This window comes from Arachis ipaensis, chromosome B08 (assembly GCF_000816755.2).
Source record: "Arachis ipaensis cultivar K30076 chromosome B08, Araip1.1, whole genome shotgun sequence".
Lineage (NCBI taxonomy): Eukaryota > Viridiplantae > Streptophyta > Magnoliopsida > Fabales > Fabaceae > Arachis > Arachis ipaensis.
In genome coordinates, this window is record NC_029792.2 from 31,528,261 (window position 1) to 31,539,236 (window position 10,976).

Consider the following 10,976-nt stretch of genomic DNA (forward strand, 5'->3'; position numbering starts at 1 on the left):
TTTCTATTAAAATTTATAAATATGCAACTCATTTCTTCATGAAATAAATTCTTAGTACCATCACATCATTAAGTTGAAAATGTTGGTGTTAAAGTGAAGACATTTTGTTGTTGTTCTTTAGAAATTTATGTGTTGTTTGATCAGATATGTCGTCTTCTTTTTATACGTGAATGTCGTTGTTCATTCTCTTTCAAATTTTTGCACTTGTTCTACTTAATTTAGCTACATTATATAATAATTTTTCACTTATTCTCTTTTCTATTAAAATTTGTGAATCTGAACTCAAATCTTCATGAAATAAGTTTAGTTTTATCATATCATTTAATTAGAAATTTTGGAGTTAGAGTGAAGACATTTCACTGTTCTTTTTTAGATTTTTATATTTTGTTTTATATACGAGATAATTATTCAATTCACTGAATGTATAATGTTTTTTTAGAAAGATTCAATATTTTATTACGTCATGTTATTGAACTTCTTATGTCAATTTTAAGTCATTTTGGTGCCATCAATATGATCTTTAGTATTCAATTTATTTTTTACCTACTGTATCATTGTATTTTGATACTATTTGTTTTGTTCAATTCACATCATAGCTTTTTTTTTATTCAATATTTGAACTCAATTAATTGACTAAGAAAATAAAAGTTTATATTTTGATACTTTTATTCATGCTAATTTATAAATGAACAATTTAATGTTTTCTATTTTTAAGTTTTATTTTATTTTAATTCCATTTTAAAAGTTTTCAATTTGCATTATATATACTCTAGGTGAGTGGTGACTAATTTTTCAAAAACTTTTAAATTAATTTAGCAATAATTTCACAAGAACAACTTTTAACATAAGCAAATCAGACATACTTGAGTCGCAAAAAAAGAATCAGACATAGTTGTCAAGCATTATTACTGATTTGTTCTAAACTTTCCAAAAATTTATTAGAGATATACTTGATACAAATTGAAAATTTTAGAAACAAAATTGAAACAAAATAAAATTTAAAAATATTTTTAAAATTTTTGCCAAAATTTAAGAGAAAAATTTATAGGTTGTAGTATTTGGTACTTTACTTTAAGTATCATATCTTGCCCATTCATTTCAACTCCATATCAACGTCACCGAATCTTAAAAGAACTTTGATTTGACAAGAATGATACGCTCACATTGCCCATGCTACTAATTCTCTTAAATTCCGAGAGACCGAAGGGAATTATAGGCAACCTATGTAAAATTATAAATTTGCTCATAGTCAATTTATCTGAAGCCATTGTCGATGTTTATTTTGCATTTGCAAATGAACAAAGAGCATATGTCCATATATGATAATGGAAAGACTGAAAATATAAAGGGCAAAACAAAAGGATAAACAAAGAGAAGATACAAGTACTTTGCCATTTACCAGCCTGTTTACCGCACAGGCTGCCAATCAGGTGATCAATTCTCATAATATATAAATGCGTTTTCTACAAAACAACAAAGAAGCCTTGTCCCACTAGGTGGGGTCGGCTACAAGAATCAAACGATGTTATTGTGCTCTGTCATGTATTATGTCTACAGAGAGATTGTTTACATGTAAATCTCGTTTGACCACCTCATGGATGGTCTTCTTAGATTTTTTTCTGCCTTTCGCCCCTTGTCCATCTTCCATCTCATCCACCCTCCTGATTGGGTGTTCTATCGGTCTTCTTTTCACATGTCCAAACCACTTGAGACGCGATTTAACCATCTTTTCCACAATGGTTGTTACTCCAACTCTCTCCCTTATATCTTCGTTCCTTATTTTATCCAATCGCGTATGACTACTCATCCATCTTAACATCTTCATCTCTGCCACACTCAACTTATGTTCGTGCTCCTCTTTGGCCGCCCAACACTCCGTACCATAAAGTATAGCCGGTCTTATAGCGGTGCAATAGAATTTACCTTTAAATTTTAAAGGCACTTTTTTTGTCGCAAATAAAACCAGATGCACTTCGTCATTTTGACCAACCTGTTTGGATCCTATGATTTACATCCTGTTCAATCTCTCCATTATCCTGTATGATGCATCCAAGATACGTAAAACTTTTAACTTTTCGTAGGATGTTTTCTCCAATCTTCACCTTTATATTAGGGTTTTCCCTTCTCAAACTGAACTTACATTTCATATATTCCGTCTTGCTACGACTTATGTGTAGACCATACACTTCTAGAGCTTCTCTCCATAAGTCCAACTTCTTATTTAGGTCTTCTCTTGACTCTCCCATAAGGATGATATCATCAGCAAAAAGCATGCACCATAGCACAGGCTCTTAAATGTGCTCTGTGAGTACTTCCTAAACAAATGTGAAAAGGTATGGACTTAAGGATGATCTCTGGTGTAATCCTATACCAATAGGAAATTCCTCTGTCACACCTCCTTGAGTCTTCACACTAGTTGTGGCCCTATCATATATGTCTTTAATTGCACGAATATATGTGATCCTTACTCTCTTCTTTTTTAAAACCTTCCATAAGACCTCCCTTGGTACCTATCATACGCTTTTTTCAAATAAATAAACACCATATGTAGATTCCTTTTATTACTACGATACCTCTCCATCATCCTTTTTAAAAGGTATATTGCTTCCGTGGTAGATCTGCTTGGCATAAATCCAAATTGGTTTTCTGTTACTTGTGTCTCTTTTTCAACCTCCCATAACTTCATGGTATGACTCATAAGCTTAATCTCTCTATAATTTTCGCAACTTTGTATATCCTCCTTATTCTTATAGATAGGTACCAAGGTGTTCTTTCTTCACTCATCAGGCATCTTCTTTGACCTTAAAATCTCATCTGTTTTAGAGCCTCTTTTACCTCGAAGTCTCAAATCCTTTGATAGTAGTCAAAGTTTTGATCTTCTTCCCTTGTGCATAACCAACCAAGGCTCGGAAGAGTCTTCTGTTCCTCATTAAATAACTCGTAGAAGTAGTTCTTTCACCTTTCATTAATCATCTCCTCTCGAGCCAACACCTCTCCATCCTTATCCTTTATGCACTTAACCTGATCCAAATCTCTCGTTCTTCTTTCACGGCTCTTTCCGATTGTATATATACATTTTTCTCCTTCTTTCGTGTCCAAAGACTGGTAGAGACCCTCATATGCTCTTGTTCTTGGTTCACTTACAGCTACTTTTGTCTCTTTCTTAGCCGCCTTGTATTTTTCCAGTTATCTGCGTTATGGTATAAAGACCACTCTTTAAAGCACTCTCTTTATCTTTTCTTGTACACTCAAATTCCAATTTCCACCACCAGGACTCCTTGTCTCTTGGTCCTATTCCTTTAGATTCACCAAAGTTTTCTTTTGCTGTTCTTCTAATAACTTCTGCAATCTCACTCCACATCTCTTCCGCGCTTCCATTCTCATCCCATTTTGTCTATTCTCTTACCCGTCTTAGAAAGCTTCTTTGTTCCTCACCTTTCATCCGCCACCACCTCGTCCTTGGGTTCTTTGTATGATGTCTTTTTCTCAACTTTTGCTCAACGCGAAAATCCATGACAAGCATCTTATGTTGTGTTGTCAAACTCTCTCCCGGGATAATTTTATAATTAATGTAAAATTTCCGGTCGACTCTCCTCAACAAGAAGAAGTCGATTTGAGAGTTTGTCCTGCCACTCTTATAGGTTATAAGATGTTCGTCTCTCTTTTTAAAACATGTATTTGCGATGAAAAGATCAAAGGTTGAGGAAAAGTCCAAAATAGTTTTACCCTCGGCATTGATGACCCCGAAACCATGGCCTCCGTAAATACTCCCATACCCAGTCACTTCTCTCCCAACATGGCCATTTAAATCTCCTCCTAAGAAAATCTAATCTCCCAAAGGTATGTCTTGAACTAAACTCTCTAGATCCTCCCAAAATCTTATCTTGTGTTGTTCGTCCGAGCCCACTTGCAGTGCATAGGCGCTAATCACATGGAAAGCACCTCCCTCCACCACAAGTTTGATAGAGATGATTTGAACTCCCACCCTCTTGACATCCACTACGTTCTTCTTCCACTGCTTATCCACAATAATTCCAACCACATTCCTATTCTTCACCTTTCCTGTATACCAAAGTTTGAAACCAGAAGTATCCAACTCCCTAGCCTTCGCACCAACCCATTTTGTTTTTTGTAGGCACATAATGTTAATCTTCCTCCTTGTCATGGTGTCCATCATCTCCATGGACTTTCTTGTTAGAGTGCCTATGCTCCATGTCCCAAATCTCAACCTTTTATTGCTCTGACTTTTACCTTTTACTTTGTGAACTAGCTTATTTACCCTCGTCCGTTCACGAAAACGCGAGAACCCTTGCTCATTTATCACTTCATCCGGGCACCGATGCAACGGCTGTTGCTCATTTGACACCGTACTCGAGCCATACAGCGCGTTGCTTCCGGGCAACGACCTAGTTTTAGCGCAATAATGTCTTTGATTCATGTCATGGGTATTCGACTATATTTTTATATTGGTTGTCGAAGACCTAACACAACCCTTCTCCTTTATCTGGACTTGGGACCGGCTTTGTACCGCAAGTGTAACATAGGCGGTATTTTATAATTTTATAATTTTTTCATGACATAAAAATATAACACACGGTTAGTGAAGATAATGCACTTTATAAGCATTTCAGTTTCCATTTCATACCTTTATGTTTATGTGTATAATGCATTTTTCTTTCTTGGCTTCTCTCCGTTTGAACTTGGAAAGGAGCATTGTTGGGGAGAGATTTTCGGTGGTAATGAATTGGTGGTCAAATCCAGCGCTAATGAGGTAATTTATGTTAAGAAAGGCAACGACTTCCCATGGTTTCTTCTCACAGATTCGCATAATTTGTATCTTTGAGGTGGGTAATTCCCAGTAGTTTTGAATAATTTTAATTCTTTATTGAATTCCGTCTTCATGAAGAGAGATTGTTTTCGGTTTTCTGTTAGGTTCTTCATTTTCGGTATGTAATGATTTTGTTAAGGTTTGCAATTGTGTTTCTGATTTTTCACTAGAGTTTTTGTGTAGTTAAATCTAAGTTTTTGTAATTTTCCGTTGATTTTAATAGTCAGTTTTGTATAATGTACACTGAACCATTGAGTTAATAATATTCTCATATACACTTGATTTTGGTTACATTGTCAATGCTTCAAATTTTGTAGGCTTCATTTTGTGTTAAGGTGATAAGATCTACTCCAAAAGTGTCCCAGGGGGAAGGGGTGCCAATATACCAAGTAGTATGATTTTGTTTATAACTTTATATACAAATACATATATACTTTTATATTTCTTATGTTACAGAAAGTTGTGTAGAGCACAATATTGGAAGTCATTTATAACATGTTCACGTTCATTAATTTGGATATGAACATTAAAATATTACAAACAGCTCTTTTGATAGTCAGTTACAAAAAATAAATTATACAATATGAGCAAAGAAAAATTGAGTTGTGATAGATATTTTTTTTTACTGTTGTAGTGGATTGATCTCATCTTGTGTTTTAAGTTTGGATGGTTTCTCAACTTAATTTTTTCCGCAATATAATTTTTTCTTATATCATGATCAAATTTTGCAAGTAAGTTTCACAAATCATAATTGGATAGATACACGTGATACCTAGCATGAGATGAGATGTCATTGTTTATAGAATGCGTATTTTCTTAGATTATGTCTCTATTGTATGTTATTTTTTAATTATTTTTTTGGTCGTATTTATTGTATAAAATTGAAGTGGAATTATACCTCCCTTGAATAAATGAGTTGGGTCAAGTAATATAGCAAACAAAGACTAATAATTACTATGCTTAAATATATGTTTGAAAATATAGAATCATGATTGTATACTAATAAACGAACAAACATATTACGGTTTGTTTTTGTTAAATGTTGGAAGGTGTTTGAATATAAGTAACAAGAATTATTCTATTAGACTCACCGTCACAGAGTGAGTGTATGTCAGGTGAATGTTGAGCTTCCTAACATAAATCTTTTTGGTAAATTTTAAGATCTGCAAACCAATTGTTACTTGTCCAATGTCCATGTCACTTAAAATTTTTTACTTAGATCAATCCAACATATGAAGTAAATGTAAATCAAAAAGAAAAAATAAATAAATTAAGAACAATGTTATCTTGACATATAGTAGTATTGTTGTTTATTAATTGGAATTTTAAATTATTTTTTACTTCAGCAATTCCGGTTATATCTTTTGGAGAATAATTGGAGAGAAATATTAGTACAAAAATATTTTTCAAGTTCATATAATTTTAGTATTTTAAGTTTTCGATTGATCCAATTGAATCGGTCAATCAAGACCAATTTTTAGAACCTTAAAAAATACACACAAAATAACTTGATTTATAATTTAATTCTATTGAAAATTGATGTAAAAATTACATACAATACATCGCTCAATAACATACTAAAATGTATAAATAATTTAAAGTCTCAAAATACACAAAAAAAAATTCTTTTAATAAAATTTCAATAACTCATAAAAATTGACCGAATGAAAGGTCATAAATCAAAGTGATAGAAAATATTAAAAGTTGCTATAATGATAATAATTAATTATGATCAGATGAAAAAAAAAGTGAAAGAAGAAAATGAAAAAGTAAAAAAAGACAATATAAATTAATAATTTTAAAAATAATAATAAAATTAAAGATAATTTAAGAAATTAAATATAAAATTAATCAAAATTTTGGACAAATCTATCCCCCCATTTATCTCAGCCCGTTAGCCCCGTCGGAAAGTGCTGAGTTGGCTGCCGTGACTCTGACGTGGATGTAACGGGGGGACACGTTGGCATGACTTTCTGGAAATAAGACAGATTAGTCCCCAGCCCCCTTAAACGACGCCGTTTCTCTCCCACCCCTCCAAACACAGTTTAATTCCCATATGCAATACCCATAACACCCATGCTTTCTCCTCTGAATTACTGAAAACCCTAGAAGAGCAACGATCAAAGTTCTCCCCACCCCTGTTTCTCCCTCCAAAAATTGCACTACGTGGAAGAGCCATCGGTTCGTCGTGGAGTTGCTGTGGGAGGCCAACAAAGAGGGTTTCGTTGAGGGCGTACTTGCTGTCTTCCTTAGAAGGTAAGATCGTGATCCTTTTCGTTTAAGTTTTAGTTATTGTGTGGGAAGAAAGGGTGAATGCAGTGTGTGTGCATGTTGAGAGTGTGGGAAACAGGGGTATAATGTAGTGGTTTATTTCTTTTGAAAACGTTGTGTGTATGATCAGTAGGGGGGAACTTGTTCGGACAAACGGGTTTCGTTCAAAATTTTGGTAACTGTTTATTGACTGAGACGTTGTTGATCATTGGTTAATTTCAGATGGTTGACGTTTTTGTGGTGCCGGTTTTTCACCATGGAGGGAAGTTTGTCAGAGGGATTGATGGAGCCCTGGTTTATGAAAATGGGAAGGAAGAGAGGTTCCCTGAGATGGACCTGGACTTTGTGAACTTTGGGGACTTTGTTACGTTGTTCAAGGGTTTGGGATACCAGTCATATAGGGAAGTATACTGGTACGATCCCACAAGTAGCGACATTGAGTCGGGTTTGAATATTCACATTCGATTCGAAAATTGCGGATCTGATTCGATCCATAGATTGATTTGATCGGATAGACACCCTTTACGGATTGGATCACGAATATCTGTTCTACATCCGCGAATCNTCTAGTGCTTTACCCTAATCCTAGCTTTTTGCTGCCGCAGCACCACCGATCTCGTTCGATCAGAGAGAGTGATGGCGGAATTGGATGCTGCTGAGTCAAAAAGACGAAAAACTGAGCAGGTTGAAAACTTGAAATGGCGAAGGAAGCGTGCCTTTGCCTTATGACGTATGGAAAGTTGATCGTGATCAAACTGACCAATTTAAAGGAAGAAGTTGATGTCAAAGATTGGACTTGTTTACCTCCACCACCGTTCGAGATGTTTTTGGATCTTCCAGGTCATGATATGTGTCCCTTCGAGTTCGACTCCAAGATCTATATGGCGCCGTCCTGCAAGTTGAGCCTGCCGCGTGAAATTGGCAGAGCCAAATCCGTTTCCATGGGGAATCTGGTCGCCTGGCCAATCTACGAAATCAAATTTGAGGAGCGCAGAATTGCCTCAACGCTGGATGGTGCACCCTTTCCTTTCCACAAATCATACATCGCAAACACGCCAGGCTCAGGCGATGTTTACTTCTATATAAATGTGAGGCGACGGGTCAAAGATGAATCTAGATTTTACGTTCTTTGTTCTGGTTCTAGAGTTTGGAAACCCTTGATGGCTCCTGGGGCCCGCCATCATTAGCGAGCCACATGTCGAGAATACCATGTTCGTCCTCGACAACAACCTCTTTTTTTCATCGTCCAGGGAGTCGGAGAGAGACTCCTATTTGGCCCACTTCGACCCCATAAAAGAGACTTGGATGGATATGTCTGCCGCTGATAACAATCTTTCGAACTTCAGAACGGGTAGACTCATTAGCGGCAGTGACCAATGTCGTATTACTTATTTCCCACACATTTATGTGTCCCTTCCCGGTCTTGGAAGCAGCAACTACACCGTTTGCCTTACACATGAGTATGTGGAGGAACCTCCTCATACACCTTTGAACAAGGTCCTTGCCATTCTCGTTAACCCCCAGAATGGCCTAGTCGCATTATATCAATACCTTGATGTGGGTTTTGAGGGTCTTCTACCACCGATGGAAGGACCCGGCAGATTCAATTTTGTTGACCTTGGCAACGGGAAGCTGTGTGCAATATGCTCTAGGCAGTTATTGGGTTCCGATCCCGATTCATCCGCGCACTGCTTTTCCATTTTCACACTGTCCATATTGAAGGACTTTGCAGTATTGCAACTTGACAGTGGGGCTCCTCCCATGGAGCGAGATTTCTTACAAGTTACTGTCCATAAGAAGAGTGTCTTCACCATGGAGAACCGTGGGATTACTAATTGTATGTGCCATGCGTTTGTTTGGCCACCTAATAAGGGAGGAAGATTTCAGCACAGGACAACTCTAATTTAGTAACATTTCTTGTGGGTCATTTTCAATAGGATTATGAATGAACAATGAATTGAATATTGATGTCTTTCAGGAATATGATCTTACTTTGAGTTGTGTCTATATTCTCTTCAACTCGTACAAAATTATCTGCGCATTTTGAGATATTTGCATTATTGCTGCTGGTCATATTAAATGATCAACTCACTGCTTTCTATTTCAAAATACATGATGCATTTTAAATAATTAATTCAACTGATAGCCCGCACATATTATGTCAAAAGAAACATTTTGAAGTTTCACATAAAGTTAGAATGATTCTTGTTTGAAAAATTTAGTTTAAAAATTTGATTTGAGTCATATTAATATGGTGAATTCTACTTTAAAGATGCAACATTGTATAAATGTACAGAGATAATTTTGAGGATGACACGTGCCCCGAATGCAGCGTATTAAGAGACACATAATTTACCATTTGAGCTGAGCTGCCATCATCTTTTATTTGTAGCTGAGCCGTGTTGTTGTCAACGCGGTACATGTGCATAGGTCCCTTAAAGCTATTGGGTTGGGCTTCTCTTTTTGTGTTGTTGTCAACGCGGATAGGTCCCTTAATACTATTGGGTTGGGTTTCTCTTTTTGCAATGTCAGTGATGTATTCCTTTTAAAGGAAGTGGAACTGGTTCGAACTAGATTAGGAGATTTGACTTTTTTTTAGTATTTATGTATGCGAGCTTGCAATGAAGGAATTCTTTGTTAATAGAACTAGGTGGAGAAATAAAATCTTAAAGATGAAGAATTTTCACCAAAAAAATGACAAAAAGAGGTTTGTAGTAGTAAAAGCATATTTAGGTTAATTTCGTCATTTTTACTCTTTTAGAATATATTGAAGTGAATTATAATTTTAAGTTAAAATTGGAGAAAGGTAATTTTTTATTTTCATTTTATGGGTTTTTTTAATCTTTTTTTCAGTTATATTTTCATTTTATGGGTTTTTTTAATCTTTTTTTCAGTTACACAAGTATCGGACAAAAATATTTTTTAAAATCTATTTTTTTTATAAAAAAAATGTTAAATATACTCTTATATATGATTTTTTTTTATTTTATTATATGTGTAATACAATTGAATTTACATATACTTCAAGAAAAAAAATATGGATAATTTAGTTTTTGAATTAAGTTAGAATAGAATTATATACTTTTCGTTGCGGGAGATGAGTCTTTTAATTTAATAACTTTTAAGATATTAATTTTATAATGAAATAAAATGAGACATTGATACTTGATAAAGATAAAATAATATATCTAGCATTGTATCTTTCTTCAGATTTTTTTTTGTTACGAAGTTTATTTTAATTTTATTAAGAGTTTTTTAATAACTTTGAAGCAAAATTCTAAATCCATCATAAAGATAACGTGTTTTAAAAAAAAGTTACGTGCATATGAAATATAAAAGGTAATTTATCTTAGTTCTTAACAAATGATTGGAATTCAAATAAAATTACACATATTTTTTATTGGAGTTTGATTACACGTCTGTCCTATTTGATTTTTTATAAATTGAATAAGCTAAGCTCAATTTACACATATATACATAAATTGAATCATACAAATTCTATTTATGCTCAAAAGTTTGAATTTATGTAAAACGAATTAAGTCAATTTAATTTAGTAGTATAGAAGAGATAGTACTTGGCTTTTAAAAATTTAAAATTTTGGTCATAGAAATTAAAATCGAAACAATCCAATTCGATTTATAATAATAAATCGAATTACCTCAATTTGATTTTTTAAGATGAGTCTACATTATAAATCGAACCACCCTAATTCTATAAAACTATTTTTTGTTTTATTTTTTTATATTGTTTAAAGAATTTAGTTATACATATATTAATATATGATATAATTTTTTATATTTTTATTTAAAAGTACTATATTTTATATAAATTAATTATTTTAAATAAAATATAATTGACAAGACACATCATTTATAT

General features: G+C 34.0%; 1 pseudogene; it reads right to left on the reverse strand.

Annotated features, from left to right (window-relative positions):
• Nucleotides 1,700-7,007, reverse strand: LOC107610885 (annotated as a pseudogene).